This window comes from Callithrix jacchus, chromosome 14 (assembly GCF_049354715.1).
Source record: "Callithrix jacchus isolate 240 chromosome 14, calJac240_pri, whole genome shotgun sequence".
In the NCBI taxonomy this organism is placed as follows: domain Eukaryota; kingdom Metazoa; phylum Chordata; class Mammalia; order Primates; family Cebidae; genus Callithrix; species Callithrix jacchus.
The window spans coordinates 40,001,356-40,029,215 of record NC_133515.1 but is presented as its reverse complement, the minus strand read 5'-3'; the positions used below and the strand labels follow the sequence as shown (position 1 = coordinate 40,029,215).

At 45.3% G+C, this 27,860-nt stretch overlaps 2 long non-coding RNA genes across 2 annotated transcripts in view; both read right to left on the bottom strand.

Annotated features, from left to right (window-relative positions):
• LOC103787887 (uncharacterized) overlaps positions 1–27,860 on the bottom strand; it is a 275,878-nt gene that overhangs the window by 86,347 nt on the left and 161,671 nt on the right. The window lies entirely within an intron of this gene.
• On the bottom strand, positions 1,162–25,994 carry LOC128929605 (uncharacterized). Its single transcript, XR_008476278.2, has 3 exons — positions 25,880–25,994; positions 7,439–7,535; positions 1,162–1,501 (listed from the first exon to the last, which is right to left on the bottom strand). It is a non-coding gene; the product is annotated as an uncharacterized LOC128929605 (long non-coding RNA).

Below are 27,860 nucleotides of genomic sequence, written 5' to 3'. Positions count from 1 at the left end.
ATCAACTATTTATATGTTGTCCCTCTGACATTTGTGCAATCTTGGGTGGGGCATTCCTTTCCAAACACAAAACTAAATATAAATGGGAAAATGTTATATTTGACTACATTTTAAAAAACAACTTTGGAAAAAACAACCTGTGTTGGAACTTTTTTGATGATGCATCAAGACACCATAAGGTCTGATTAATACAGTGTGGTGCTGGCGGAGGTGCTGGCAAGGGGAGCAGCGGGACAGGACAGAGAACACAGAAACAGAATTACTCAGATACTGAAAGCTGATATGCCAGAAAAGGCAGTCACTAACCGGTGGCAAAGGATGAACCATTTAATAAATGGTTCTGGGAGAGCAGGTTATCCATCTGGAAAAAATAAAATTAGATCCCTATGTCACACTATGTAAAAGATAAACTCTAACTATATTAAAGATCTAAATATGAAAAGCAAAAGTTTTTAACTTTTTAAAAAAAGAATAGAAGACTATCTTTGTGATCCCTGGGTAAGTAAAGATGTATTTAAAAGAGACACACACAGCCCAACGCTGAAGAAGAAGACTGATAAGTGAGATTACATTAAAGTTTGATACAAAGACACCATGAACATTTATTAAGCCAACCACAGACAGTAAAATAATCTGCAACATGTATAGTTATAAAGGAATGCTGCAATTTGATGAGAAGAACAAATAGAACTGGAAAGCCATGTGAAGATTTACCTTAGAGGGAACACTGATGGCCAATGAGTGCGTGAAAAGAGAACCAAAATCACTTGCAATGAGGGAAATGTAAAAATAAACAATGAGATACCACTTTTCACCCATAACATTGTCAAAAATGGAAAGTCTGATAATGCTAGAATTGGAGTGAAAAAACAGTATTTGTAAGAGAGTAAAATGGTACCACTGCTTTTTGGAACTATTTGGCACTATCTAGGGACTCTGGAAATGTGCACATAGTTATCGAGACAGTTCATGTATTGGCATATGCCTGGAGAAACTCTTGCATAAAGGGTCATGTACAATAATATTCACTGCATTGTTGTTTTTATAATGAAAATTTAGAAGAGAAAACATTATTGTCTAATACAGAAAAATTGATAAATTGTGGTATGCTTATAAAATAGAGTATAATGCCTCCATTAAAATGAATGAATTCGAGCTTGTATTTCTTTTTTTTTTTAGTTTTTTTTGCATTTTAGGTTTTGGGGTACATGTGCAGAACATGCAAAACAGTTGCATAGGTACACACATGGCAGTGTGTTTTGCTTCCTTTCTCCCCTTCACCCACATTTGGCATTTCTCCCCAGGCTATCCCTTCCCACCTCCCCCTCCCACTGGCCCTCCCCTTTTCCCCCCAATAGACCCCAGTGTTTAGTACTCCCCTCCCTGTGTCCATGTGTTCTCATTTTTCATCACCCACCTATGAGTGAGAATATGCAGTGTTTCATTTTCTGTTCTTGTGTCAGTATGCTGAGAATGATGTTCTCCAGATTCATCCATGTCCCTACAAACGACACAAGCTCATCATTTCTGATTACTGCATAATATTCCATGGTGTATATGTGCCACATTTTCCCCATCCAGTCTATCATCAATGGGCATTTGGGTTGATTCCAGGTCTTTGCTATTGTAAACAGTGCTGCAATGAACATTCGTGTACATGTGTCCTTATAGTAGAACGATTTATAGTCCTTTGGATATATACCCAGTAATGGGATTGCTGGGTCAAATGGAATTTCTATTTCTAAGGCCTTGAGGAACCGCCACACTGTCTTCCACAATGGTTGAACTAATTTACACTCCCACCAACAGTGTAAAAATATTCCTTTTTCTCCACATCCTCTCCAGCATCTGTTGTCTCCAGATTTTTTAATGATCGCCATTCTAACTGGCGTGAGATGGTATCTCAATGTGGTTTTGATTTGCATCTCTCTAATGACCAGTGATGATGAGCATTTTTTCATATGATTATTGGCCTCATATGTCTTCTTTCGTAAAGTGTCTGTTCATATCCTTTGCCCATTTTTGAATGGGTTTGTTTGTTTTTTTCCTGTAAATCTGTTTGAGTTCTTTGTAAATTCTGGATATCAGCCCTTTGTCAGATGGGTAAACTGCAAAAATTTTTTCCCATTCTGTTGGTTGCTGATTCACTCTAGTGACTGTTTCTTTTGCTGTGCAGAAGCTGTGGGGTTTCATTAGGTCCCATTTGTCTATTTTGGCTTTTGTTGCCAATGCTTTTGGTGTTTTGTTCATGAAGTCCTTGCCTACTCCTATGTCCTGGATAGTTTGGCCTAGATTTCCTTCTAGGGTTTTTATGGTGCGAGGTCGTATGTTTAAGTCTTTAATCCATCTGGAGTTAATTTTAGTGTAAGGTGTCAGGAAGGGGTCCACCTTCTGCTTTCTGCACATGGCTACCCAGTTTTCCCAACACCATTTATTAAACAGGGAATCTTTTCCCCATTGCTTGTTTTTATCAGGTTTATCAAAGATTCTATGGTTGTAGATATGTTGTGTTGCCTCCGATGCCTCTGTTTTGTTCCATTGGTCTATATCTCTGTTTTGGTACCAGTACCATGCTGTTTTGATTACTGTAGCCTTGTAGTATAGTTTGAAATCCGGTAGTGTGATGCCCCCTGCTGTGTTCTTTTTGCTTAGAATTGACTTGGCTATGCGGGCTCTCTTTTGGTTCCATATGAAGTTCATGGTTGTTTTTTCCAGTTCTGTGAAGAAAGTTAATGGTAGCTTGATGGGGATAGCAATGATTCTGTAAATTACTTTGGGCAGTATAGCCATTTTCAAGATATTAATTCTTCCTAACTATGAACATGGAATGTTTCTCCATCTGTTTGTGTCCTCTCTGATTTCGTTGAGCAGTGGTTTGTAGTTTTCCTTGAAAAGAGGTCCCTTACATTCCTTGTGAGTTGTATTCCAAGGTATTTTATTCTTTTTGTAGCAATTGTGAATGGCAGTTTGTTCTTGATTTGGCTTTCTTTAAGTCTGTTATTGGTGTAGAGGAATGCTTGTGATTTTTGCACATTGATTTTATATCCTGAGACTTTGCTGAAGTTGCTTATCAGTTTCAGGAGTTTTGGGGCTGAGGCGATGGGGTCTTCTAGGTATACTATCATGTCGTCTGCAAATAGAGACAATTTGGCTTCCACCTTTCCTATTTGAATACCCTTTATTTCTTTTTCTTGCCTGATTGCTCTGGCTAGAACTTCCAGTACTATATTGAATAGGAGTGGTGAGAGAGGGCATCCTTGTCTAGTGCCGGATTTCAAAGGGAATGCTTCCAGTTTTTGCCCATTAAGTATGATATTGGCTGTTGGTTTGTCATAAATAGCTTTTATTACTTTGAGATACGTTCCATCGATACCGGGTTTATTGAGGGTTTTTAGCATAAAGGGCTGTTGAATTTTGTCAAAAGCCTTCTCTGTGTCAATTGAGATAATCATGTGGTTTTTGTTTTTGGTTCTGTTTATGTGGTGAATTACGTTTATAGACTTGCGTATGTTGAACCAGCCTTGCATCCCCGGGATGAATCCTATTTATCATGATGAATAAGTTTTTTGATTTGCTGTTGCAATCGGCTTGCCAATATTTTATTGAAGATTTTTGCATCTATGTTCATCATGGATATTGGCCTGAAGTTTTCTTTTCTTGTTGGGTCTCTGCCGGGTTTTGGTATCAGGATGATATTGGTCTCATAAAATGATTTGGGAAGGATTCCCTCTTTTTGGATTATTTGGAATAGTTTCAGAAGGAATGGTACCAGCTCCTCTTTGTGTGTCTGGTAGAATTCGGCTGTGAACCCGTCTGGACCTGGGCTTTTTTTGTGTGATAGGCTCTTAATTGCTGCCTCGACTTCTGACCTTGTTATTGGTCTATTCATAGTTTCAGCTTCCTCCTGGTTTAGGCTTCGGAGGACACAGGAGTCCAGGAATTTATCCATTTCTTCCCAGTTTACTAGTTTATGTGCATAGAGTTGTTTGTAATATTCTCTGATGATGGTTTGAATTTCTGTGGAATCTGTGGTGATTTCCCCTTTATCATTTTTTATTGCATCTATTTGGTTGTTCTCTCTTTTCTTTTTAATCAATCTGGCTAGTGGTCTGTCTATTTTGTTGATCTTTTCAAAAAACCAGCTCTTGGATTTATTGATTTTTTGAAGGGATTTTCATGTCTCAGTCTCCTTCAGTTCAGCTCTGATCTTAGTTATTTCTTGTCTTCTGCTGGGTTTTGAGTTTTTTTTGATCTTGCTCCTCTAGCTCTTTTAATTTTGACATTAGGGTGTCAATTTTGCATCTCTCCATTCTCCTCATATGGGCACTTATTGCTATATCCTTTCCTCTAGAGACTGCTTTAAATGTGTCCCAGAGATTCTGGCATGTTGTGTCTTCGTTCTCATTGGTTTCAAAGAACTTCTTTATTTCTGCCTTCATTTCATTGTTTATCCAGTCAACATTCAAGAGCCAGGTGTTCAGTTTCCATGAAGCTGTGCGATTCTGGGTTGGTTTCTGAATTCTGAGTTCTAACTTGATGGCACTATGGTCTGAGAGGCTGTTTGCTATGATTTCAGTTGTTCTGCATTTGCTGAGCAGTGCTTTACTTCCAATTATGTGGTCAATTTTAGAGTAGGTGTGATGTGGTGCTGAGAAGAATGTATATTCTGTGGATTTGTGGTGGAGAGTTCTGTAAATGTCTATCAGGTTTGCTTGCTCCAGGTCTGAGTTCAAGCCCTGGATATCCTTGTTGATTTTCTGTCTAGTTGATCTGTCTAATATTGACAGTGGAGTGTTAAAGTCTCCCACTATTATTGTGTGGGAGTCTAAGTCTCTTTGTAGGTCATTAAGAACTTGCCTTATGTATCTGGGTGCTCCTGCATTGGGTCCATATATGTTTAGGATCGTTAGCTCTTCTTGTTGTATCAATCCTTTTACCATTATGTAATGACCTTCTTTGTCTCTTTTGATCTTTGTTGGTTTAAAGTCTATTATCAGAGATGAGAATTGCAACTCCTGCTTTTTTTTTGCTCTCCATTTGCTTGGTGAATCTTCCTCCATCCCTTTATTTTTAGCCTTTGTGTATCCTTGCATGTGAGATGGGTTTCCTAGATACAGCACACTGATGGGTTTTGGATTTTTATCCAATTTGCCAGTCTGTGTCTTTTGATTGGTGCATTTAGTCCATTTACATTTAGGGTTAATATTGTTATGTGTGAATTTGATACTGCCATTTTGATGCTAGCTGGCTGTTTTGCCCATTAGTTGTTGTAGATTCTTCATTATGTTGATGCTCTTTAGCATTTAGTGTGTTTTTGCAATGGCTGGTACTGGTTGTTCCTTTCTATGTGTAGTGCCTCTTTTAGGAGCTCTTGTCAAGCAGGCCTGGTGGTGACAAAATCTCTGAGTACTTGCTTGTTCACAAAGGATTTTATTTTTCCTTCACTTCTGAAGCTCAGTTTGGCTGGATATGAAATTCTGGGTTGAAAGTTCTTTTCTTTAAGGATGTTGAATATTGGCCCCCACTCTCTTCTGGCTTGTAGAGTTTCTGCTGAGAGATCTGCTGTGAGTCTGATGGACTTCCCTTTGTGGGTGACCCAACCTTTCTTTCTAGCTGCCCTTAGTATTTTCTCCTTTATTTCAACCTTGTTGAATCTGACAATTATGTGCCTTGGGGTTGCTCTTCTTGCGGAATATCTTTGTGGTGTTCTCTGTATTTCCTGCATTTGAGTTTTGGCCTGTCTTGCTAGGTGGGGGAAATTTTCCTGGATAATGTCCTGAAGAGTATTTTCCAGCTTGGATTCATTCTCTTCGTCACATTCTGGTACACCTATCAAACGTAGGTTTGGTCTCTTCACATAGTCCCACATTTCTTGGAGACTTTGTTCATTCCTTTTTGCACTTTTTTCTCTGATCTTGGTTTCTCGTTTTATTTCATTGAGTTGATCTTCGACTTCTGATATTTTTTCTTCTGCTTGGTCAATTTGGCTGTTGAAACTTGTGCATGCTTCGCGAAGTTCTCGTATTGTGTTTTTCAGTTCCTTTAATTCATTCATATTCCTCTCTAAGTTATCCATTCTTGTTATCATTTCCTTGAATCTTTTTTCATATCTTTTTTCAAGGTTCTTAGTTTCTTTGCATTTATTTAAAACATGTTCTTTTAGCTCACAAAAGTTTCTCATTATCCACCTTCTGAAGTCTAATTCCATCATTTCGTCACAGTCATTCTTCGTCCAGCTTTGTTCCCTTGCTGGTGAGGAGTTTTGGTCCTTTCTAGGAGGCAAGGTGTTCTGGCTTTGGGTGTTTTCCTCCTTTTTGCGCTGGTTTCTTCCCATCTTTGTGGATTTATCCACCTGTCCTCTGTGTAGTTGCTGACTTTTCGATTGGGTCTCTGAATGGACACCCAGATTGTTGATGCTGAAGTATTTCTGTTACTTGGTTTTCCTTCTACCAGTCTAGCCCCTCTGCTGTACAACTGCTGAGGTCCACTCCAGGCCCTGCTTGCCTAGGGTGCACCTATAGCAGCTGTGGAACAGTGAGGGATGCTACCAGTTTCTTTTTCTGCTATCTTTGTCCCAGAATGATGCCTGCCAAATGTCAGTCTTTTGGATATAGAGGGGTCAGGGAGCTGCTTGAGGAGACAGTCTGGACTTTATAGGAGCTCAAGTGCTGAGCTGTGAGCTCTGTTGTTCATTCAGGGCTGTTAGGCTGCTATGTTTAATTCTGCTGCAAAAGAACTCATAAAAAAATCCTTTTTTCTCAGACGTTCTGTCTGGGGTGGGGGGGCTTTATTTTTGAGTGTCTGTTGTGCTGTCCTGCCCAGCTAGGAGGCTGTCTAGTCACTATTTGCCTGCCGAGGCTCCGCCCTGCTGGTGTGAGGTTCGCCCTGTTGCTGCAGGCTCTGCCCTTCTGCTGCGGTCTCCGCCCTGCTGCCATGGGCTACGCCCTGCAGCAGAGTCTCTCTGTTGTAGTGGGTTGCCTCGGCAACAGCTGGCTGCGTCAGCAATGGGCGTGTACCTCAGTAGGGGCGGATTGCCTTGGTAATGGCGGACGCCTCTCCCACACGGAGCTGCGCCCTCAGGGAACCTCTCCACCGGGAGTGTTTGAAATCACCATTTTGTTTGTCCCACTATGCTACCCCAAATGCTGTGTCCCTGGAATCTCCTGGGCTGGCTCACTGTCCAAGTCCCATTCAGTCTCAAGTTCAGCCCTCTCAAGTCTCAGGTTGCTGGTTCAACAGGGCCCCCGGACCAGTGTGCTTTGTGCAGAGAGCTGTGTAGCGCCACTGTGCTACAGCCTGGGCTGCCGCCGCACCGGCTGCCAGCTGCCAGCTGCACCAGCCAAAACCTCTGCCTGGTGTCCCGCGTCTCTTTTATACCTGGGAATTTCCCCGTTCTGTGGGCAACAAAGATCCATCTGGAAATGCGGCCCTGACTCACCCTCTCCGTGCATTAACCGAGAGCTTCAATCCTGGGTTGTTCTCACAGCACCATCTTGAGTCCTCCCTTGAGCTTGTATTTCAATATAATTACATTTCTAAAACATAATGTGGAACAAAATGAATTACAGAAGGACATGAATTACAGTATGATTGTATTTATGTAATGTTTCAAAATCGAAACACACAAAACAATATCATATACATCATCTATGCATACACATGTATACTGTACAGATATTAAAACATGCATGGGAATGATAGACAAAAATATTAGGATAGTGATTAGATTTGGAAGGGAGTAAGGGAAATGCAATTATGAGGAGGAACATAAGGTACATCCGTTGTAATGGAAGTGTTTTGCTGCTTTTTTAAAAAGATTTTTTTCCAAGATGAATTGACAAGTTGTTGATATTTCATAAGGCCATGTGATAGAATACACAGATATTTATTACATAATTTTATATGGCTTTCCATTATGTCATAATGTAAACAATGAAAAATATTTGCCAAATGGACAAAAAGGGGTTAATATTGTTTATATGCATGGAATGCTGAAAATTTAATAACAAAATTAAATAATCCCTCCTCTTAAAATCTAAATCTAGACAACTATGTAAGTTTGTCTCAAAAGAAGGATACAATTTCCAACTATATTCAATCTGCCTAGTAATCAGAGAAACTCGCATTGAAATAAGCTGCCCCCACTTTTTTTTTCAGATTGGCAAAGATGAAAAAAAATGATAAAGTCAGTTAGTGAGAATGAAGATGAGGCAAGCTCCAACAAAACGAATGAAATTATAAATCCCCTTATAACTGCTGGTGAAACAAGATGGCATACATCAAATATTTTTTGAGAACATGTATCATTTGACTCACCAATTACATTTCTAGGAATTTCTCCTAAATGGAACAGGGGATGGACACAGCGATTAGACTATTCTAAAAAGGATGTCTATTACAAGAGTATTTAGAATATTAACAACTGGAGACACGTCAATGTCCTAAAATAGAAGCTTGATTGAAGGAATTACAATTCAAGACATAACATCAATATAAAAGTATGGTATAGATATATTTATGTTTCTGAAAATACTTTCATGATATAGAAAGTTTAAAATCCATGTTGTAAATAATGTCTATTTTCATACCTATAAATTCATATTTTAAAATATATACACATATGTTTGCATAGAAAATAGTCAAAAAAGAAAATATAAATGTTAGGTGGTTGCATTTCAAATGAGTTTAATTTAAAAAATTTCAAACTATGTGTATATATTACTTGTGTGCAGAAAGGAAACATAACTAGCACAAGGCAAATATGTGTTTCTCCTTTTGAGGGTCATGCTTTCTTCTTTGTTGGTCTAAATATTGAAGTGGAAGAGAAAAATGTCATTATTTGCAGATGGTATTATTGTTTACCTAAGAGAACCAAAGCATATCAATTTAAAAAGTATTAGAAAGGACAGTGGCTTCTTAATAAAAATTGATTTATAGGTCTCAAAAGCTTTCCTACACATTAAAAATAACAAACTAGGAGACATGGTGAAGAAAAAAACGTATAACCAATAGCAACAAAAGCCATTACATATCTACGAATAAGCTTAATAAGCACAATGAGATCCATGTAAACACATACCCTACACACATGTAGCCCCTCATACAGGATCACATACATGCTTCCCCATGTATACCCTTCCATACACACAACCATACCAGAAGGAACTTTAACAAAGCATTTCAAACAAAACTTAAATAGGTGGACATACGCCCTTCGATGGGAAGTTTGTTTTGATATTATAAAGATATTTTGGAAGAACTGACATCAATAAATTTAACACATTCCAATCAAAATCTCAGTGCAATTTTGGGAGGTGGAGCACTTGTCAAATTGACTCTATAATTATCCTAAAAGAATAAACTCATGACAGTGTTGATAAAGAAGAAAAATGGCTTGCACTTTTAGATATTAGACTCTACCTCAAAAATATAACAATCAAAATACTTGCTGGAGTCTAGAGCAAAATCAAAAACTCAGAAACCAACTCAATTATATGGCAGAATTTAGTACATATATAAAGGTGTTATTTAAAACCAGTAGAAAAATTATTTTTAAAAACTGGTGCTAGGACAATTGATGAAACACAGAATAAAAAGTGAAATTAGATCCCAATCCCACATGATGTTTTTAAAAACTTCCAATTATATTTGAAGTCATAAATTACCTAGAACAAAATTTAGGTATTTATCTCATCTCAGGATTGGAAAGTCTTTCTAAACACTCCCACAGGGCAGAATCCACAAAGAAAGAGACTGCTAGATCTAACACTAGAAAAATACAGATGTGTTACCAGGGATTCTGACTCTGAGGTGAAAATTAGAGTGTAGGAGGTTGATCAGAGGGTGCTCTTGGGAACATCACACTGGAAGGAAGAAAGGAAGGGAGGGAGAGAGGGAGGGGAGGGGAGGGGAGGGGAGGGGAGGGGAGGGGAGGGGAGGGGAGAGCATTGACAAATTGAGCTTTGTTGCCTCTCAATGAAGGCTTCAGCTGACTTCACAGGGAGCTCTGAGGCCAGTATGGCTCTTCAGAGTTGTCCCAAGTTGGGAGAAGGGCCCCGGCCTTTACATTCTTGGGTGACCATGAATTGGATATGGGTTCCTCCAGGAATGCAGGGTTGTGGTAATTTAAAAATATGTCCACAAATTGGGAAGCCCTAATTCCTCTCCCTCTGCAGGAGGGCTGCACTTCTTAGTGAGTCAGTTCTAACAAACAGCATGTAGCAGAAGTGGTGGCATGTGACTTCCAAGACTAGGTTATAAAAGGCACAGCAGCTTCTTCCTGGACTTCTCTCTTGAAGGAAGAAGAGCTGCCATGTGTGGGGACACACAAGTAACACTCCATAGAGCCCCTTGGGGTGAAAAAACAAGACTTTGTGCCGATAGCTATTTGAATGAGCGCCTTTAAAAGCCAATCCTCTAGCCCTAGTCAAACCTTCAGATGACTGCAGCCCTCGCTAATTCTCAACTAAAACCTCACGAGAGACCAGAACCACCCAGCTAAGCTGTTCCCATGTTCCTAACCCACAGACTTCAAGATAGTAAAGGTTTTAGGTTTCTGCTTTGGAGTAATTTGTTACATTGGGTGGCTATTACATGTGTGGTCATGGGCAAGTTGGCTGACTGCCCAGAGCTTTTTGTGAGTGATTCTCTGCAGCTAGGTGAGCAAGCTCTGCAGTCCCAAAGGGAGATCTGGGAAGCACATCACAGTGTCCACCATGACCATAGAGAAAATGTAATTCCCTTTGACCCAGCAATCCCATTACTGGGTATATACCCAAAGGATTATAAATTGTTCTATTATAAAGACACATGCACACATATGTTCACTGTAGTACTATTTATAATAGCAAAGACCTGGAACCAACCCAAATGCCCATCAGTGATAGACTAGACAAGGAAAATGTGGCACATATACACCATGGAGTACTATGCAGCCATAAAATGGATGAGTTCATGTCATTTGTAGGGACATGGATGAATTTGGAAACTATCATTCTCAGCAAACTGACACAAGAACAGAAAATCAAACACTGCATGTTCTCACTTATAGGCAGGTGTTGAACAATGAGAACACATGGACACAGGGAGGGGAGCATCACACACTGGGGTCTGTTGGCAGGGGCCAGGGGAGGCACAGCGGGAGGATGGGGAGGTTGAGGAGGGATAACATGGGGAGAAATGCCATATATAGACGATGGGGGGAGAGAGGCAACAAATCACATTGCCGTGTATGTAACTAGGCAACAATCCTGCACAATCTGCACATGTACCCCAGAACCTAAAGTACAATTAAAAAAAAAAAAAGAAAATGCATAGCCTGATGGTAAACTGGGTTAGAAATTATTTGCATAATCCAAGTATCAACTCCTGGTTCTCATAGGCATCTTGATGGTTTGGGTTTATCAGTCAAGGGAGCAAGGGAAACCCAAGGATCACTGGCTCTGATGTCCCCCAGCTTCATGGATTGACGTCACTTCATGTCATCTGGAGTGCAGAAATCAGCCCAAAAGAATCACATTTGCACCAAGCCTCCAGTGGGCTGCTCTGAAGGTTTGAGGATCCTGGGGGAGGGTCATATTCTGGAACTTGCTCACATTTTTCTTTCACTCATAGCCCTTCCTCTCTCATTTCCATCTCTCCTCCTCACCCTACCTCCCAGAAGTCCTCCACCTCCAAATCTTCCCTCTCTATTAATGCAGAGTAGTTCAGTTCTTCCCTGCTCTGCCTCATAAGCAGAACTACCCTAATCTTTCAAGCTCAGCAAAACTTAGAGCCTGCAGTTAACAGTCCGCCAATCCCAGAGGGCAGTTGATTATTAGTACATTGGTAACAAATGACAAACAAATGCTCAATACATTCCATTTTAGAGGACTCGTTCTCACTTGAACAGTTATTATGTGCCCAGCATTAGTCTAAACATTACAACAGTTTTCTCACTTAATCCTCTCAGCAGATGCATGAAGAAAGTACTATCATTATCCCCATTTCAAGCGTGACGAAACTGAGGCACAGGGACATTAAGTAACTCACCCAAGGTTTCATAGCTAACGAATAGTGGAGACATCATTTGAACCCAAACTGAGTAGCTGCAGAGCATAGTCTCTTAACCACTGTGCAATATAATCTCCTAAATGTATTTACTGCTAGCTTATCACACCTGAGCAGCAAGAATGTGACTCTTGCATAAAGTGCAAGCCAGTGAAACAGGCAACAATATTGAAAGCAGTTGGCGGGGACGGGGGTGGAGAGAAAGAGAGAGAGAGAGAGAGAGAGAGAGAGAATGCAAATGCGAGAGTACTTTCCTCAATTAATAAGAAAATATGAAATACTTCAGTAGAAAAATAAGCAGTGGGTCTGCACAGTACTTAGATGGTTGGAGGTCAGCTGCCCTGGCAGGAAAGGCTGACATCAGGGCCCGGTGCCAAGCAGAGGGTGGTCTGGGGCTGCAGGATACCCTGCCTAGGTCCCAGCGCCCAGGACCACACTTGGCCATGCCCCACTTCCCAAGCCTGGTTCGTTTACACTCTAAGCCTAATGACTGAAAGAGAAAAATGGCATCCGAACTCAGAATTTAGGGTTGACTTAGATATCTGAAACACTTAGTTCCAGCCTTTGTGGGAGTCCACTTGTCCTAGTCCATTCTCATACTTCTATAAATACACAACTGAGAGTGGCTAATTTATAAAAGGAAGAGGTTTAATTGACTCCCAGTTCCACATGGCTGGGGAGGGCTCAGGAAACTTACAATCACGGCGGAAGGAGAAGCAAACAAGTCTTACATGGCGGCAGGAGAGAAGTGTGAGAGCACAGGAAAACTGCCACTTTTAAAACCGGATCTTGTGAGAACTCACCATCACGAGAACAGCATGGGGAAACCACTTCCATGAACCAGTCATCTCCCTCCAGGATCCATTTTCTGGATGTAAACTAGGTAATGTACAAAGAGAGCTGGGCCAGCTTCAAGAAGAGATGGACCAGCTCCCATTGGTCCTGAGTAGATTGCAGTTTTGCTCACAGGACACACAGAGCTGAGGAGAAAGCCTCTCCAAGCTCCTCCAAGCACAAAGGCTCTAGGGTTCCTACCTGGGCGAGCAGAGGAAAGGCCAGCTGCAGGCTCTGGGTATGTCTGCAGATCAGCTGGGGTTGCTACGTCCCTGCCCTTGCCCCTGAGTGCTGGGTTTAGCAAGACTCTGAGGCTGACAAATGGTTTTGAATGTGTGCTCAGGTGGGGCTCAAGAGCCAGCCGCTTTTCGCTGAGGGTAAGATGAGAGGCGATGGGGAGGCCCAGGTGTGGGAACCACCTGAGAACAGCATTAGTACAAGGAAGGCATCTGCTCTCATCCCGCCTGCTGCCCTCAGCCTGGCCACTGGCCTAGTCAATTGTGCTTATTGAGGGGGCCAGTTTAGAGCAGTTGCAGGCAGAATTGAGAAAAGAAAGGCATTATGGGTTGGTGCAATCAGGAAGGCTTTCTGGAGGAGGGGACCAAACTGGGCCTTGAGGTTCTAGCAAGGTTTGATGTGTGGATAGAACTGCTCCTATTTTGTTGTTTGTCAGGTTCCTAAAAAGCAAGCCTTAGAAAAGCCACTCCACACCGTGTCACTGTGTCATTCCTGCAGGCTTTTCTGCATCACGCAGAAGTCTCAACAATTTTTGGGTAGAAGGGAAGCTGGAGTAGGCTTTGCTTCTGATGAGTCCCTAGGCCTGGTTTGAGGGTTGTGGAGGTGAAGGCCTGGGGCAGAGCTGCCTGGGTTCTCCGGGCAGCCACTGCGTGGTGCAGAGCTGAGGGGACAGGGGAGCACGTTGACATTTCCAGAACAGAACATGGCTTCCTTCCTCCCAGCAGGAGGGTGGTGGGTGCTTAGCTTGTTCCTGGGTAGGGACCATGGCAGCAGGCTCAGTATTTCCCACAGGCTGCATGGCCAGGGCCTGGGCCTGCCCTTGGCAGTGCCTGGTGCTCTCGGCCATGTAGAGTGGGCTGTGGGGAGGGTTCCTGGCCCCCTCCCTGTGATGGGTCAGCATGGAGGACACTGGACTGGGAGGCTGGGAGACCACCTCGTCCCCAGCACACCCTGCAGCAAGCACATCCGCCTTCCTCCTGAAGGTGTTCGTGGCTTAATGAGGAAGGTGCTAAGCATGTCTCAGGAGACCCCAAACCACGTACGGTGGAACTACAGCCACATCTTGACCCTGAATTCAGACTGACGCTAGCTGACTTCACACTGACCACAAGCCTGCTTCAGCTAATGACTGGGGGCCTGGCTTAACAAAACAAGGACTAGAACCACACATTCCTTCCTATGTGCCGGGAACTAGTGTGAGCACTGCGTGCGCATCAACTTATCTAAATCCACATAGCAATGCAGCAAAGCAAGTCCTGCTCTCACCTGAGGCACAGTGAAATAAAATAATGTGCCCCAAATCACACAGTGAGCAGGTGGTGGAGAGGGCTGGCGCTGAGGTGGACAGGCACTGGAGGCCACTCCTGAATCATCACAGCACACCCTCTCCATCCTGTCCCTGCTGCTGGGTCAGCAGGGCAGAGCTCGTGCTGGCTGACAGATGGTCCAGGGCCTCATCTTTCAGCGAGATGAGAACACACTCACACCTGTCACCCAAGAGATGACATAAGATGGGCAGAGCAAAACTGGAAATCATCTGGCCTCTAATTCACATAGCTGGGCCTCACAGGAGCCCACACTGTCCAGGGGAGGTTTAGAGACAGCACCTGCTGGCAATGAATTCTAGACCCTGGATAGCTGCCAGATTCCTGCTCCACCCAAGCTTGCCCTCCTCCAACTGTCCCCGTCCATCCACCCATCCATCCATTCATCCATCCATCCATCCATCCGTCATTACTGTGTGCCCAGCTCTGTGCTAGGAACAGGGGCAGCATGTTGACACGTGATGCTCCCTATGTGTCCTAACAGTCTGATGGGGGTGACAATTAAATCTCTGTATGTATGTGTCTACTTGTCTGTCTATCTATCAATCATCAGTCTGACCCAGAAGAGAGGAGAGTTGACTGGGTGACTGGGAAAGACTTCCTGGTATCTTAGAAGGAGCTGGGAAGAGGTGGCACCTTAGCTCAGTGTTGAAGGAGGCAGGGGAATTAGCCAGGTGTGGGGCTGGGGCCCTGAACAGTGCAGGAGGGGGCTGCTGGAACAGACTGGGCTGAGGCGGCAGGGCAGGGCTGTTTAAGAGCCGCCATTCAGAGTGCAGGGTGTGAGGGGTCTGGCAGGGGGACTGCAGAGTTGGGAATAGCTAAGCCCCTATGAGGCCCTTGGAAAATAGTCCGGAACTTGCTTCCCCAGGCTGAGACAACTGGCCATCCCCAGGGCTGCTAGAGAAGGCCGCCAGGGAGTGTCTTTGGGTCCTGTCTCCTGAGCCGGGAGCTCTCTCAGCAGCGCCCTGGGTTCTGCTAATGGCCAGGCCTGCTGAGGGGCCTGTGGGCCGTACCCCATGAATCCACCCCATGAGTCACTCAGGTGCTCAAGGCCAGTTTTCCTGGGAGACAGGAGGCCGTCTGTGGGCCCTGTGGGTGCTGAGCATTTTGGCAAAAAGGTGTTAGGCTGCTGGGTGACCAACCTGTCTGGTTGAAGAGGAGCCTGTCAGCTGCAGGCTGCATATGGATTGGTTGCTGGCTGCGCCTTTAGGCTTATCTCAGATCCACTGACTCCATGCCACACAGAGAAGCCCCGTGCCCCACAGCTGCAGCACGGTGGCCAGCCGTCTACAGAGGATCCGGGCAGTGTTTCCTCAGCTGTGCTGCTGTGCGGAAGTGTCCACTGCAGTGGACTGTGGTCCGGAAAACAACAGCTAAGGGACTAGAAGGGACAGAAACAGCAACCCCTCTCCGCACCACTGACTGTCTTCAGGAGAGACTTCAGAAATTTAACAAATCCATCTTTATAAAAATGAACAGTTTTGGCAGGAGATTCTGTTGATACTTCCTTGAAACTGCAGAAGAAAAGGATTTTGAGGAGCAAAGAGAAAAGGAGGGAGGGAGGGAGAGGAAGGAAGAGGGAAAGCGGTGGGGCCTTCCTGGGAACCAGACAGTCTAACTTTTGTAGGTCCCACCCCAGAGTATATAAAGAATTAAAATGCACCCACATCCCACATTAAACAGAATTATTTTGCTATAAAATACTTGGAAAGAATTTTTATAATTTTGCTTTTGAAATTATTTGGCTGAAGTTTACTTGCTTAGTTTATGATTGGCTCCGACTTCCTAGCCCTCACAGACTCAGGCATCTGTACAAGGTGAGAAAATCTAAGGTACAAATTGTTTTCAAATGGAAAGAAATTTTCACGAGTACCAAATTGAACAATTAATAAAATTTGAATGCATTCATTAAATATTTATTACCTCCAATTTTGCTCTTTTGTATTTTGGAGCAAATATATCTTTCCCAGGTTGTAACATTTTGTTGGGTAAAATGTTTGTGGGTGCAAATCACCGTGAAGGGGCTTGCAGTAGAGCCGTCCTGGGGAGGGGCATGAGGAGACGGAGTTCCACACGAAGGGCTCATCTCACCTGCAGGCAGGGCCACTCTCTTCTGCACAGTCCTCCCAGCTGCCCTCTCCAGAGCCCACCCACTGGACCAGGCAAGGGATGGGGTTGGGGTAAGGGGCTGCTCAGCAGCCGCCTTCCTGGGCATCTGGAAGGAGTACCTTAGAAAATGTGGATCCACGTGGGTCAACCTGTCATATTCAGTTTTGGGCCTGGGATTCTGAGAACCTCATCCCAGGGACTTCTGAGGCCACCTGGGGCCAGGCCACTCGAAGCCTGCACTTTGTAACTTGGACTCCTTGTAATTCGCCCCAGGGAGACACAGGGGAAACAGAAAGCCACTTGATGGGCTCCTGCTTTCAGTCACCGCAGAGGTTTTATGATCTGAGAGGTGAACAGGGGAGCAGCCGCAGGCCATTTAATCTTGATATTCACATACTGAATGAAAATGCAGACAAACTATTTTGCGTTTGGATTTTTTATTTTTTTAAACAAAAAAGAAATAAAATTCAGAGCTCACCTCAGGTAGTGCTGCTGGAGTTTTGCAGCCTTCCAGGTGGAGCTGGAGTAGTCCCTGGCCTCCCGACAGCTTCCTGAGGAAACCTTGCAGCTCTGCCTCCGTGACGCCATCATAGACAGAAGCCCTTGGGAGCCTGTCCCTGGGGCCCGGAACTGAGGCCTGGAAGCCATGCTGTCTGTCTGCAGGGTGCAGGCTGCCGTCCGGGACAGCCACCCACCCACCCGCCACAGGATGGCTGGGCCTCCCTCCCTGGTGGAGCACAGCTGAGGAAGTCACATTGGCAAATGAGGTGTTGTGATTAATGGGGTCTCTTCGGCACATCAGGATGATGTATGGGTTGCAGGGAGGGGGCCTGACCACAGGACAGGGGGCCATGCTGGGACCACACCCAGCAGAGCCCCGTCATGCTGGGACTTCATGCTAACACATCGTAGAGACGTATTACATGCTGAATGAATGGTCTGTTGATGAAAACTTCAATATAAAGTCAGCACTGCATTGGGGAGGTGAGTGGTGGGCTGGATGTTGTCAACTGTTTTCTGAGGCACTGGAATATGCAGAGCGAGCCCTTGACTTTGTAGTTCGTTGCACTCTTCCATTTCTCCAAGCTCCCGCCACAGGTCCCCTTCCTCCCCACTGCCACCCACATTGGTCTGTGTTTAGTTAAGGTGCTGGCATAAATTAACCCCTGAATTTCAGTGCCTCATTCAACTGTGGTTTGTCTGTCACTTATACAGCCATCTAAGGTGGGAGTTCTAGGCAGGCCGAGGACTTTCCCCCACGTGGTGACTCAGGGATCCTGGCTTCTTCCCTCTTGCCGCTCCATCGTCCCGCAGGATCTCAGAGGCCTCTCCATTATCTAGTAAATGAGCAAGGCGTGGAGAAGGCACACTCTTTTTCATAATCCCTTAGCTCAGAAGAGACCCCATGTACTACTGGTGAGAATTAGTCACATGGCACATTATACATCTGGTTGAAAGAGGGGCCAGGACCACAACCTATGAACAGTCGATTCCTAGAATACAACTGTGTTCTACAGAAAGGGACTGTGGAGAGTGAGTCATCTCACCATCCGTTCCTCAGAGACCTTCATCATTGCCATCCTCCTCTTCAGTACCCAAAGAGCTAACACACAGATGGTGGTATGTGCCAGTGTCTGCTCCCAGCGCTGTGCATATTTTAAAGCATGTAATTCTCACGGCAACTCTATGGGTAGATACTACACTATTTCGTTGGTTCTAAGATTCACAGCTTTTTTTTCCACTTCAGCCTCTCTGAAATCAGGGCAGAGTCAATGTCATCTTGCAACTGCTCTCAGCCAGGCAGCAGTCACGGTGGCTTTGTGGAAAACTACAGTTCCTGACATTTTTTGGTAAGATGGAGAAAGCTCTAGCATCTACAGATGTGGAAACTGAAGCCCAGAGAGGTCATGTAACTTGTCCCAAATCACATAACCAGTGAGTGATGGATTCGAGATTTGAAGCCTGGCGTTCCCCACTTCTCAGCTTCCAACAGATTACAAGACCTGCTCTGGGAAAATGGCCACGTTTACCAACTTTCCTCTCCCAGACCCCTCCTTGGGAGCTGAGAGATCCTGGCCCTCTTGTGGCAAGCAAAGGGGAAGTATGTCTCCAAGTCCAAGATCAAGGCCCCAGAGTGTCGGAAGCCAGCTCCTGGCCAGAGTGATGGAACTGAAGTTACAAGGACATCTGCTAAAGCCAGGAAAACTGCTACATTCTTGCCAGGCTGATAATTTAATCTTCAAAAAGCAACAAGTGGAACTGGCAGGATACACTGAATGCTGATCAAGTAAGAGGGACACAGTGGTAAAATGACAGGGGCGTGGGAAGAAAAGGACTTTATCATTCTGGCATTCACAATGTTACAGGAAGGGAGTGGTGGCAGCACCAGTTGTGTAGGGTGGACCTTGAGAAAGTAGATTGCTTTCAAGCACAGAAAATTTAGTGGCCTCAAGAAGATGACTCAAAAGATCAATGTGGCCCCTTTAAAAATCCAAGACAAAATAGAAAAACAGAAACCACCACTGACACCAAACGAGGAATGAGGTGGTAGCAGAAGGAAATTCAGCATATAGCCAAGAACAAAAACACTTCCCCCACCAAAAACACCCAAGTCCTCAGATCAGATGGCACAAATGTGTCAAGAAGGCAGACCCCAGGCAGAATGCCTCAAAACTTACGAGGGCTTTTGATGAGAGAGATGGCCAAACTCTTGTTTCCTGAAAATGCTCCCATCTTCCTTGGAGAGTGAGCAAGCCTCCCTGGGAACAGTGTGCACGTGGGAAGCGGCCCCCACAAGAGGTTTGGCTTGGTCTGGGAGAGCACAGAAGTGATTCTAATAGGCTGCCATGAGTTGGGTTATGGGCTCTGAGAGAAACAACCAATAAAACCCCTTAGATAGGAGGAGGAAGATGGAAACCAGAGATGGCTAAAGACTCTTGATTTTCAAGATAGATTCTGGAAGCTAGAGACAGGGAAGCCTATCTCCAGCCATAGAACAGAGCAGGTTTTTGTATTTATAAAATCATTAGCAGAGCTAGGTCAGATCCATCTTGTGCAGCGCATTTGATTCTCTCCACCCTGCCTGGCTTCTGACCCCTGCTCTGCTGCACCATCAGTGAGCAACACCTGAGGGTGCCTCCCACCCCCTAGGGCTTCTCTGTGGGTGCAGTAGTGGGGGCTCCCCAGGAATTTCCTCGATGCATAACCCAGAATTGCTGGAGCGTTAATGCTCCATGGCACCTACCTTGGAGAAGTGTGAAGCAGAAGCCGAGAAATGCTCCCCAATGTCCCCCAAGGCAGGCAGCCCCGAGGTGCATTTCCTGTGCCTTCCTAGGCAGTGCCGGGGACCCAACAACCAGCCATCCATCCTGGAGGCCAGCTCCCTCCCCACCTCCCCACCTCATTCCCTACCTCCTCTCTGGAACACACTCCCCAGAAAAATGCCTTCACTCAACCCTTGCCTTGGAAGCTGCTTTTTGTAGAAAAAGTTTGCAAAATAGAGAGGAGAAATCACCCATCATCCAGTCTCCCTGACCCAATTTCTACAATATTTGAATTCTCCCCGTACATGCATGATACTTTACATATCCTTCCTCATGAGGTACATGTAATCTTGTAGCTTTTTTGAGTTCACATTTTATTTAAGTTTTTCACCTGTGTTCACCACATAGTTTTTTGGTTTTCATTTTTTTGTTTTGTCTTGTTTGTGATAGACTCTTGCTCTGTCACCCAGACTGGAGTACAGTGGTGCATTCTCAGCTCACTGCATCCTCTGCCTCCCCTGTTCAAGTGATTCTCCTGCTCCAGTCTCCTGAGTAGCTGGGACTACAGGGGTGCGCCACCATGCCTGGCTAATTTTTGTATTTTTAGTAGAGATGAAGTTTCACCATGGTGGCCAGGCTAGTCTCCATCTCTTAACCCTCGTGATCCACCTGCCTCGGCCTCCCAAAGTGCCGGGAATACAGGCATGAGCCACTACGCCTGGCAAGTTTTTCAGGTTTTTAAGTGTTTTGAATTATTGTTGTAATGGTGCACATACTGTTCCAAGGGCCTCGAGGATGTCTCACAATGTACTCTCCCATCTCCCTGCCTCTGGACTCTTAGATAGCAGCTGTTAATATTGCTGTGGGTTACTAGGTCTAAGAATTTGAACGTCTTCATGATTTCTGACACATATTGATAAAACCAAGATATGTCTTTGACAGCTTATAAGAGAATGTGAAGATCTCTAGAAGCCAGTGTGGCTTTGTGAAAGGCAAATGCTCCCGACTGAACTCATTCCCCTTTCTGGTGTGGGTCCCAGAGATCAAGGGAGTTCATTGTTTCAGTTTGGGACAGTCTGTCCATTTTGTAGACAGAATCAGAGATGGCTAAATGATTATTCTCCATTTACATTGATTAAAAAGTTGACATCCACATGCAGGGAGGTCCCTGGTGGCCTGATTTGTGCAGGATTTTTGTCAGGAAAGTGTACAGAGATACAGAACTTCTCTGTGATGCCACTGTGGATAAAGCAACTCTAAGAGAAATGAATAGCCCATTGAGGGAGAAGACTTAAGATGCAAATAGATCTTGAGAAGTTGAGGGATGGACTATAACTCAGCAGGATGAAATGTTACATAATATGTTCAGTTCAGAAAATCAACTGCATATGGACAGGATGGGGAAGCCTTGCCTTACTTAATAGCTGCTCATGTGAAACAGACCCAGAGACTCCAGTTGACCTCAAACTCAATATGAATCATCTGTGCAGTATGGCTGCCATGGAGAATCATGCAATCTTGGGCCATGTTAATAGAAGTATAATATTGAGAACCAGGGAAGGAGCGTTCCCACCAGGTTCTGATTAATCAGACCACGCTGGGAACATTGGGTCTATTTCTCCAAGACAGTTTCTCAGTGGGACATTGGCAAATTCATTCCTTCTTAAAACGTTTATTGAGCTCCTACTATGTGCCCAACACTGTGCTAGATATAAAGGGTACACAGATGAATGAGACATGTTCCCTGCCCATGCTGACAGTCTAATGGAAGTATTTCACACAGCATTTGATAATTCACAAAGCAATACTTATAAAGCAAAATATATTCAATCAGTTATGCTTAGGATCCTTTAAATGTTCTCAGGCATCACATTGAACTCTCTCTCTCTCTTTTTTTCTCTCTCTGTCTATTATCATGGTCTTCATTTGAGGTAGAAGGCTAACCTAGGTTCCCTCCCTTCCACCTGCCCTTCCAAGTCCATCTCATTTAATTTTTTACCCTGAGCTTGCATTTTCAAAAAAAAAAAGGTCACAACAATAATTCTGCTTCGACATGTTCTTCCTGAACCCTGTTGTCTTAGTCTGTTCTCACATTGCTATAAAAAATTACCAAAACTGAGTGATTTATAAAGAAGAGAGGTTTAATTGGCTCACACTTCCACAGGAAGCATGGCTGGAAGGCCTCAGGGTACTTACAATCATGGCAGAAGGGGAAGGGGAAGGTTGCATGTCCTACATGGCTGGAGCAGGAGGGAAAAGTGCAAAGGGGGCTGAGCTACACACTTTTAAACAACCAGATCTCGTGAAAACTCACTATGACGAGAACAGCAAGGAGGAGGTCTGCCCTCATGATTCAATCAAGACCCCTCCTCCAACACTGGGGATTACAATTTGACATGAGATTTGGGCAGGGACGGAAATCCAAACCATATCATGTGTCATTCTCCAATATGAAGTGGCATCTATTTCCCCTTCCCATGAACCGAGGCAGACCTCTGTGACTGTTAGGATGAGTAGAAGGTGATAGTGATGCTGTGTGACCATTGTGGCTGGGTCATCAATGTCACTGCAGTGCTGCCTGGTTCTGCTGGAATGTTCACCCCTAGAACCTTGCCACAGACTGTGAGGAAGCCCAGCACACAAGAGGCTGCACATTAGTTTTCTAGTTTACAGCACCAGCTAATGTCCCAGCCAATAGCTAGCATTGACTGTCAGACATGTTCATAGATGGACCTTCAGATGCTTCTAAGCCCCAGCCCTTGACCCAACCCAACTAATGCTGGATGGAGCAGAGATTGTCTGTCTCCACTGAATTCAGCCAAAATCTCTGATTTGTGAGCAAAATAAATGTCACTTTTGTTTTCAACCAGTAAGTTTTGTTTCACAGAAATAGGTAACCATGACAGGTATCCACATTCAAGAAGACGTCAACTTATTCTAAGTAGCTGCTGCTTGGCATTATGGGTCTTGGGAAGTCCAGAGGTGACTGAGACACCACCCCTCACCTCAAGAAGGCTTGGTCTTACAGTGGAGGTATATGATCAATGAGGCATTAAAGTCTGTTGATTGCTAAAAAGAGACTATGAGTACAATACCAAAGCAAGTTCAACTGGGTCTAATTGGGCAAATCAATGAAACGTTCACAAAATAACACCTTGCGAAAAGAAAGAGTCCTGTGAAAAGAAGTGAGGAGGGCATTCTAGCAGAGGGAACAGCAAATGCAAGGGTGTGGAGGCATGACTGAGGGTGGCATGTCAAGGGAAGACAGGAAGGCGCTCAGTGGACCGCAGAGAATGGAGTGGAGGGGGAGAAACCAGTCAAGGCAAACAAGCAGAAGCTGGTCGGAGGGGGTTTCCTGTGCCCTCCCTGTAGGCAGTTGTCCTGCAGGGGCACGCAATAGAAGTGACTTTGGAAGGAGAGTCAAGGTGGTTGGTGATAGTCTAGGTGGAAGAAGTGAGGGAGAAGAAAGCAGTGATGATGAAGAACTTCTGACAGAAGAAACACCTTTGTAGAGATGAGGAATTCTGGAGGAAGAGTGATTCAGGAAGAAGATGATGGGTTTGTTTTTATATTTGCTGATTACGAGGTGTAAAAGCATACCTAACTGGAAGTGGCTTAGAATAAAGGTATGTGTTATCTTAGATAGCACACAATCTCAGTGGTCCCAGGATTTGTTCATTGGTTCAATCACATAATCAATTACAATATTCTCTCATACTTTTGGTCTGCCAACTTTGTCACCTTAGGTTTATTCCCTCATGGTCACAAAGTGGCTGCTTAAGGTCCTGGCACCAACATTAGATGGTAGCTTCTGGCCAAAGAAGGGCAGAATTTCCATTCCTGAGCCTATATTAATAGAAAAACTTTCCCAGAAGCCCCTCAGTCTATTGATCAGGATGAAGTCATATGCCCAAGTCCCAGCTGCAAAGGAGGCTGGGAGGACAAATATCTGGTCTTCACAGCCTCCATGTGGGAAGTGGATTCTGACAAAAAAGAAAAGGGCAGTGAGGGATGAATGGCTGTTGGGAGGGCATCGACCAGGTTGGCCTATGCAGTATTCAGGTAGGGATGTCAGACAGTCACATATGCAGATCTGAGACCCAGGAGAGCAGTCTAGGCCAGAGAGTTTAAAGGCAATGTTGCTATATATGCTTTTCCAATATCTGTTGAATGCTGTGCTAAACATTTCATGTAATTATCTTGTTAGTCCTTCTAATACTCTAGGGGACTTGAGTCCAAGCAACTGGAAGCTCTCTGCTTCTTGGAAACCATATGGGTTCTTCTTGTTCCTCTGTGGAGTGGATGAAAAAGGTCCCCGAGGAACCCAGTTCTCCTCTAGGCTCTCCCCATCTAACCTGGATGGATGAGTACGAATAGTTGCTCTCTTGTGCCTGTGTCCTGAGCATGAAAAAGCAGATCCTCATTTAGTGAAATTCTGGTGGCAGAAAATGGAGAGCCTCTGAGGCAGGGTTTGGGTGCTTGGGGGAACCGCTCAGTCCTAGACATATGAGGGAGACCTGGATCCTAGATACAATATACTGTACTTCTTTAGGGATATTGGAATCGTTGAAATAGCTATGGTGCTGGGCAAGGGGGGGGAAAGATGGTAGGAGGAGGGGAAGAGTGAGAGATGAGTTCCCCTCTTGCAGGGGGACAAGCTGAGTTGAGTCAGTGGGCTGGACTTCTCATGGCCCCGGGTCTTTCTCTGTATTCCAGTTGCAAATGAAGGTGGGGGGTGGGCAGTGCTATTGCCCAGACTGTTCTTGGGAAGGGATTAGAGGACATAGGAAAGGGACAGAGTTAAGTGACCTCAGTGGGTGGTCACCACTGAATGTTACCTAGGGAAGTTAGCCACTAAGAAGTTAGGGCTTCAAGACAGACTTGGTCTAATTTGAATTCTATCACAGAGGTTTTTCGTTCCAGTCTTACCTGAGATTGAACCCTACACTTACACAAGCTGAAGTAGCTCAGCCTGGGTACTGCAGAGCCCAGAGCCCCTTGAGAGAATTTATGGCGAGAGCACTTCCCAGGGGGTACGGGAAGTTGTTTAAGGTCCAGCACAAGCCACTGGACCCAGTGTGTGGCATCATGCATGCCCATGGCAGATACTCCACATGCTCACCAGCATTCCATTTGTTCCCCACTTTGCCCTGCTCCCCTGCAGGTAAGCAGGGCCATGTAGCTAGTTCTGACCACTTCATCAGTGAACAGTCTCATCACTCATCCCAGTGAATGAGAAGTCTTCTGATGAGATGTCAGAGTCCCAGATTAAACCAGCCCCAAACAAGTTTGAAAGATAGGTGCCCTGAAGAGCACTGTTGCAGATTTTGAGTGAGAGGAAAATAAACTTTGTTGGTAAGATGTAGGGACTATTTGTTATGCAGCATAACTTTGCTATCTTTACCAACACACAGGCACACAATACGTGTGCAATATGCAACTACTGAAGTTAAACCAGCTACTAACTCATTTGACCTTGAGCCAGTCCCTTTGTCTCTGAGATTCAGTTTCTTCGTCTGAAAAATGGGGGTGGACACATCTGCTTCATAGGGGTGTGCAAGGACTGAAAGTGACAATCCTTGGCCCATGAAGGGACAAATATTAGGTGTTCCATTCTTGTTCATTTCATTCCCTTTCCATGAGTAGATACAGAGAGGCAGGAGGCAAAGACCCTGACTTGGAGAAGGTCCCAGTGTCATCTGGGCACAAAGTGAGATGGGCAATGAAACATTCCTCCAGGCGGGAAATGACATTCCCTGAGAATCAACTGAACATGGGGCAGGAGCCTCCATTCCCTGAAGGGTATTAAAGTGGGAATGAGGCAAAGCCTGTCCTGCTTTGGCAGGGCTCCCTCTGCCTCTTCTTCCCCATCTCAAAACTGGATGGAAATCCAAAGGTCTTCCTAAGTGGGGGCCACTTTACTCCTTTATGCTCCCACCTTCTCTGGGCCTCCTTCAGGAGGGAAGTCAGCACTCACAGTTGTCTTAGGGTTCCATATCATTCTAGAGATCCCTCTGTAGAGGTGAGGGAGTTCCAGATTTCTGCCACATTGGGTCCTCTTACCTGGTTGTGACAGGAAATCTTTGCTCAGAGGCTGCTGTTGTTTTCATGTGCCCAGCTGTGGGTGCAGAGACTTAGGAGAGGGATCATTTCCTGGTGGGAGGGGTCTTTATGGGGTCTGCTAGTGTCTCAATGGTGGGCTGTGAGCTGGATAAAGGTGAGTCCCACAGGGCCACGGACAGGCCCACAGCCCACCTCCATGTGGGCAGGGACACCTGAGTGATTCTGTAAATATGACAGACTTGGATTGGAGTTCCTTCCCCAGTGCTAACTTCTTGTGTGGTCCTGGATAAATCCCTTATGCCCCTGGTTTTCACTTTTGGAAACTGGAGAACACACACACCTATGTCATAATACCTACACATGGTGGATGTCACAGCATAGTCAGCAATGGACCACACCTGCAGTCTGGTGGGGCATCCCACTGGGAAGCACAGCCCCAGCTGGGGACTAGAAGTGGGGATGAGTGGGCTCTGCGCTGGACAAGGACAGCGGGGCTGGATGTACAGCGAGGCAGGCATGCTGGGCAGGAGATAGGATGGCTTGCTGCCATGGCACGGGCATCCTGCGTGGCCTTGGAAAGCTGGCTACTGTGCCTGCCCTCCCTCCCCAGCTGCTCCTCCTGTTCCAGATAAATAGTTTCCGCCTGAGCTGCCTCCTTTCTGCCACCCCCAGCCAGCTTCCTGTTGCAACACCTCAGCTGGACAGTAAACATGGGCCCTATCTGTCTCCACCACATCCCTGGCTCCCTGCCAGCCACAGGCTCACCCTCCTCCAGTCCAGCCCCAGCCAGATGTGCCCGAGGCTTTCACAGCTGTTCCCTTGACCCCAGAGTCAAAACTCTCTCTATCAAGGGATTGCCCTGTCCCTTCCTACCCGTTCCAAGTTAGCCCTGCCCTCTCCTCCCTATCAGGGCCGGAATTGAGAGGGCCCTGGGGTTGCCTTTTAACTGTAGTTTCTCCTCCACTCCCCACTCCTTAGCAGCCTCTGTAGTCTCCAGCCTTTGGTAACACTGTAAACAGTGCCCACTGTGTCTTCACCGTGCCCTCAGCACCCTGCTTCCCAGATCCACTGGGCTTGTGTCCCCGCCAGGCACCCAGGATGTCTGAGTGCTCCCGAACTCTCCTGAGTAGGAGGAGGCAGTCTAACAGGCCCACTCACACGAGGCGCTCTGGACTCAGCACCACATCCCTCCCAGGACCCATCTTCCTTTTAGGCTGACATATGGTCTCATCTTCCCAAGGAGGGGTCACCTCCATATCTCCTGCTCTCACCCCAGCCCCATCCAAGCTCCTTGGAGGGTTGATGTCCCCACAATCATTCCCACAGGGAGAAGAAGGCTTCTGTTCTCTCTGGGGCTCCACAGCCTGCTGGGAAACAGGTCCTGGTATTAGGTATGAAGGGAGCAGGGCCTCTTTCTGGCCTGGGCAAGAGTTTGGTGCTGTAGGTCCAGTCTTTCTAGGCCTCCACCTTTTCACCTTAGCATCCGGCCACAGCTTCAGCATCCCTGAGAGACAGTAAGGATGCCCCATCTGTCTGTCCAGATAGTCCTAACAGGACACCAGTGGATACTCAGAGTTGCATCTCGTTCTCTCTTGCTCAATTCCCCACCCCCACCCCAAGCACACCAGCATGCTAGGAGAAAAGGAAGGGGTGCAACATGTTCAATAATCTTTTAAGATAATTTAACACAATGGTCATTCAGATCACTATGAAAAGACCGTCTGGGGAAACGATGTGAAAAGAAAGATTCTCCTGCTCAGAATGCAGTGAAAACCTGAGGATCAGGCTGAGCTGGGGAGAAGGCTTCCTCCCAGCCATCACGGCTCAGGTTCCAGTCCCCCAGACCCATGCCTCAGCCCCCTGCCCTGAGCTGCAGAACCTGGCCTGGCTTCTGCTCCTGCACCAAACCTTTCCAGAGCTCACCTCTGCTTCACTGCAATCCCTGTGTTGCATCTGAAATCCCTTTTCTTGGCGATTTTTC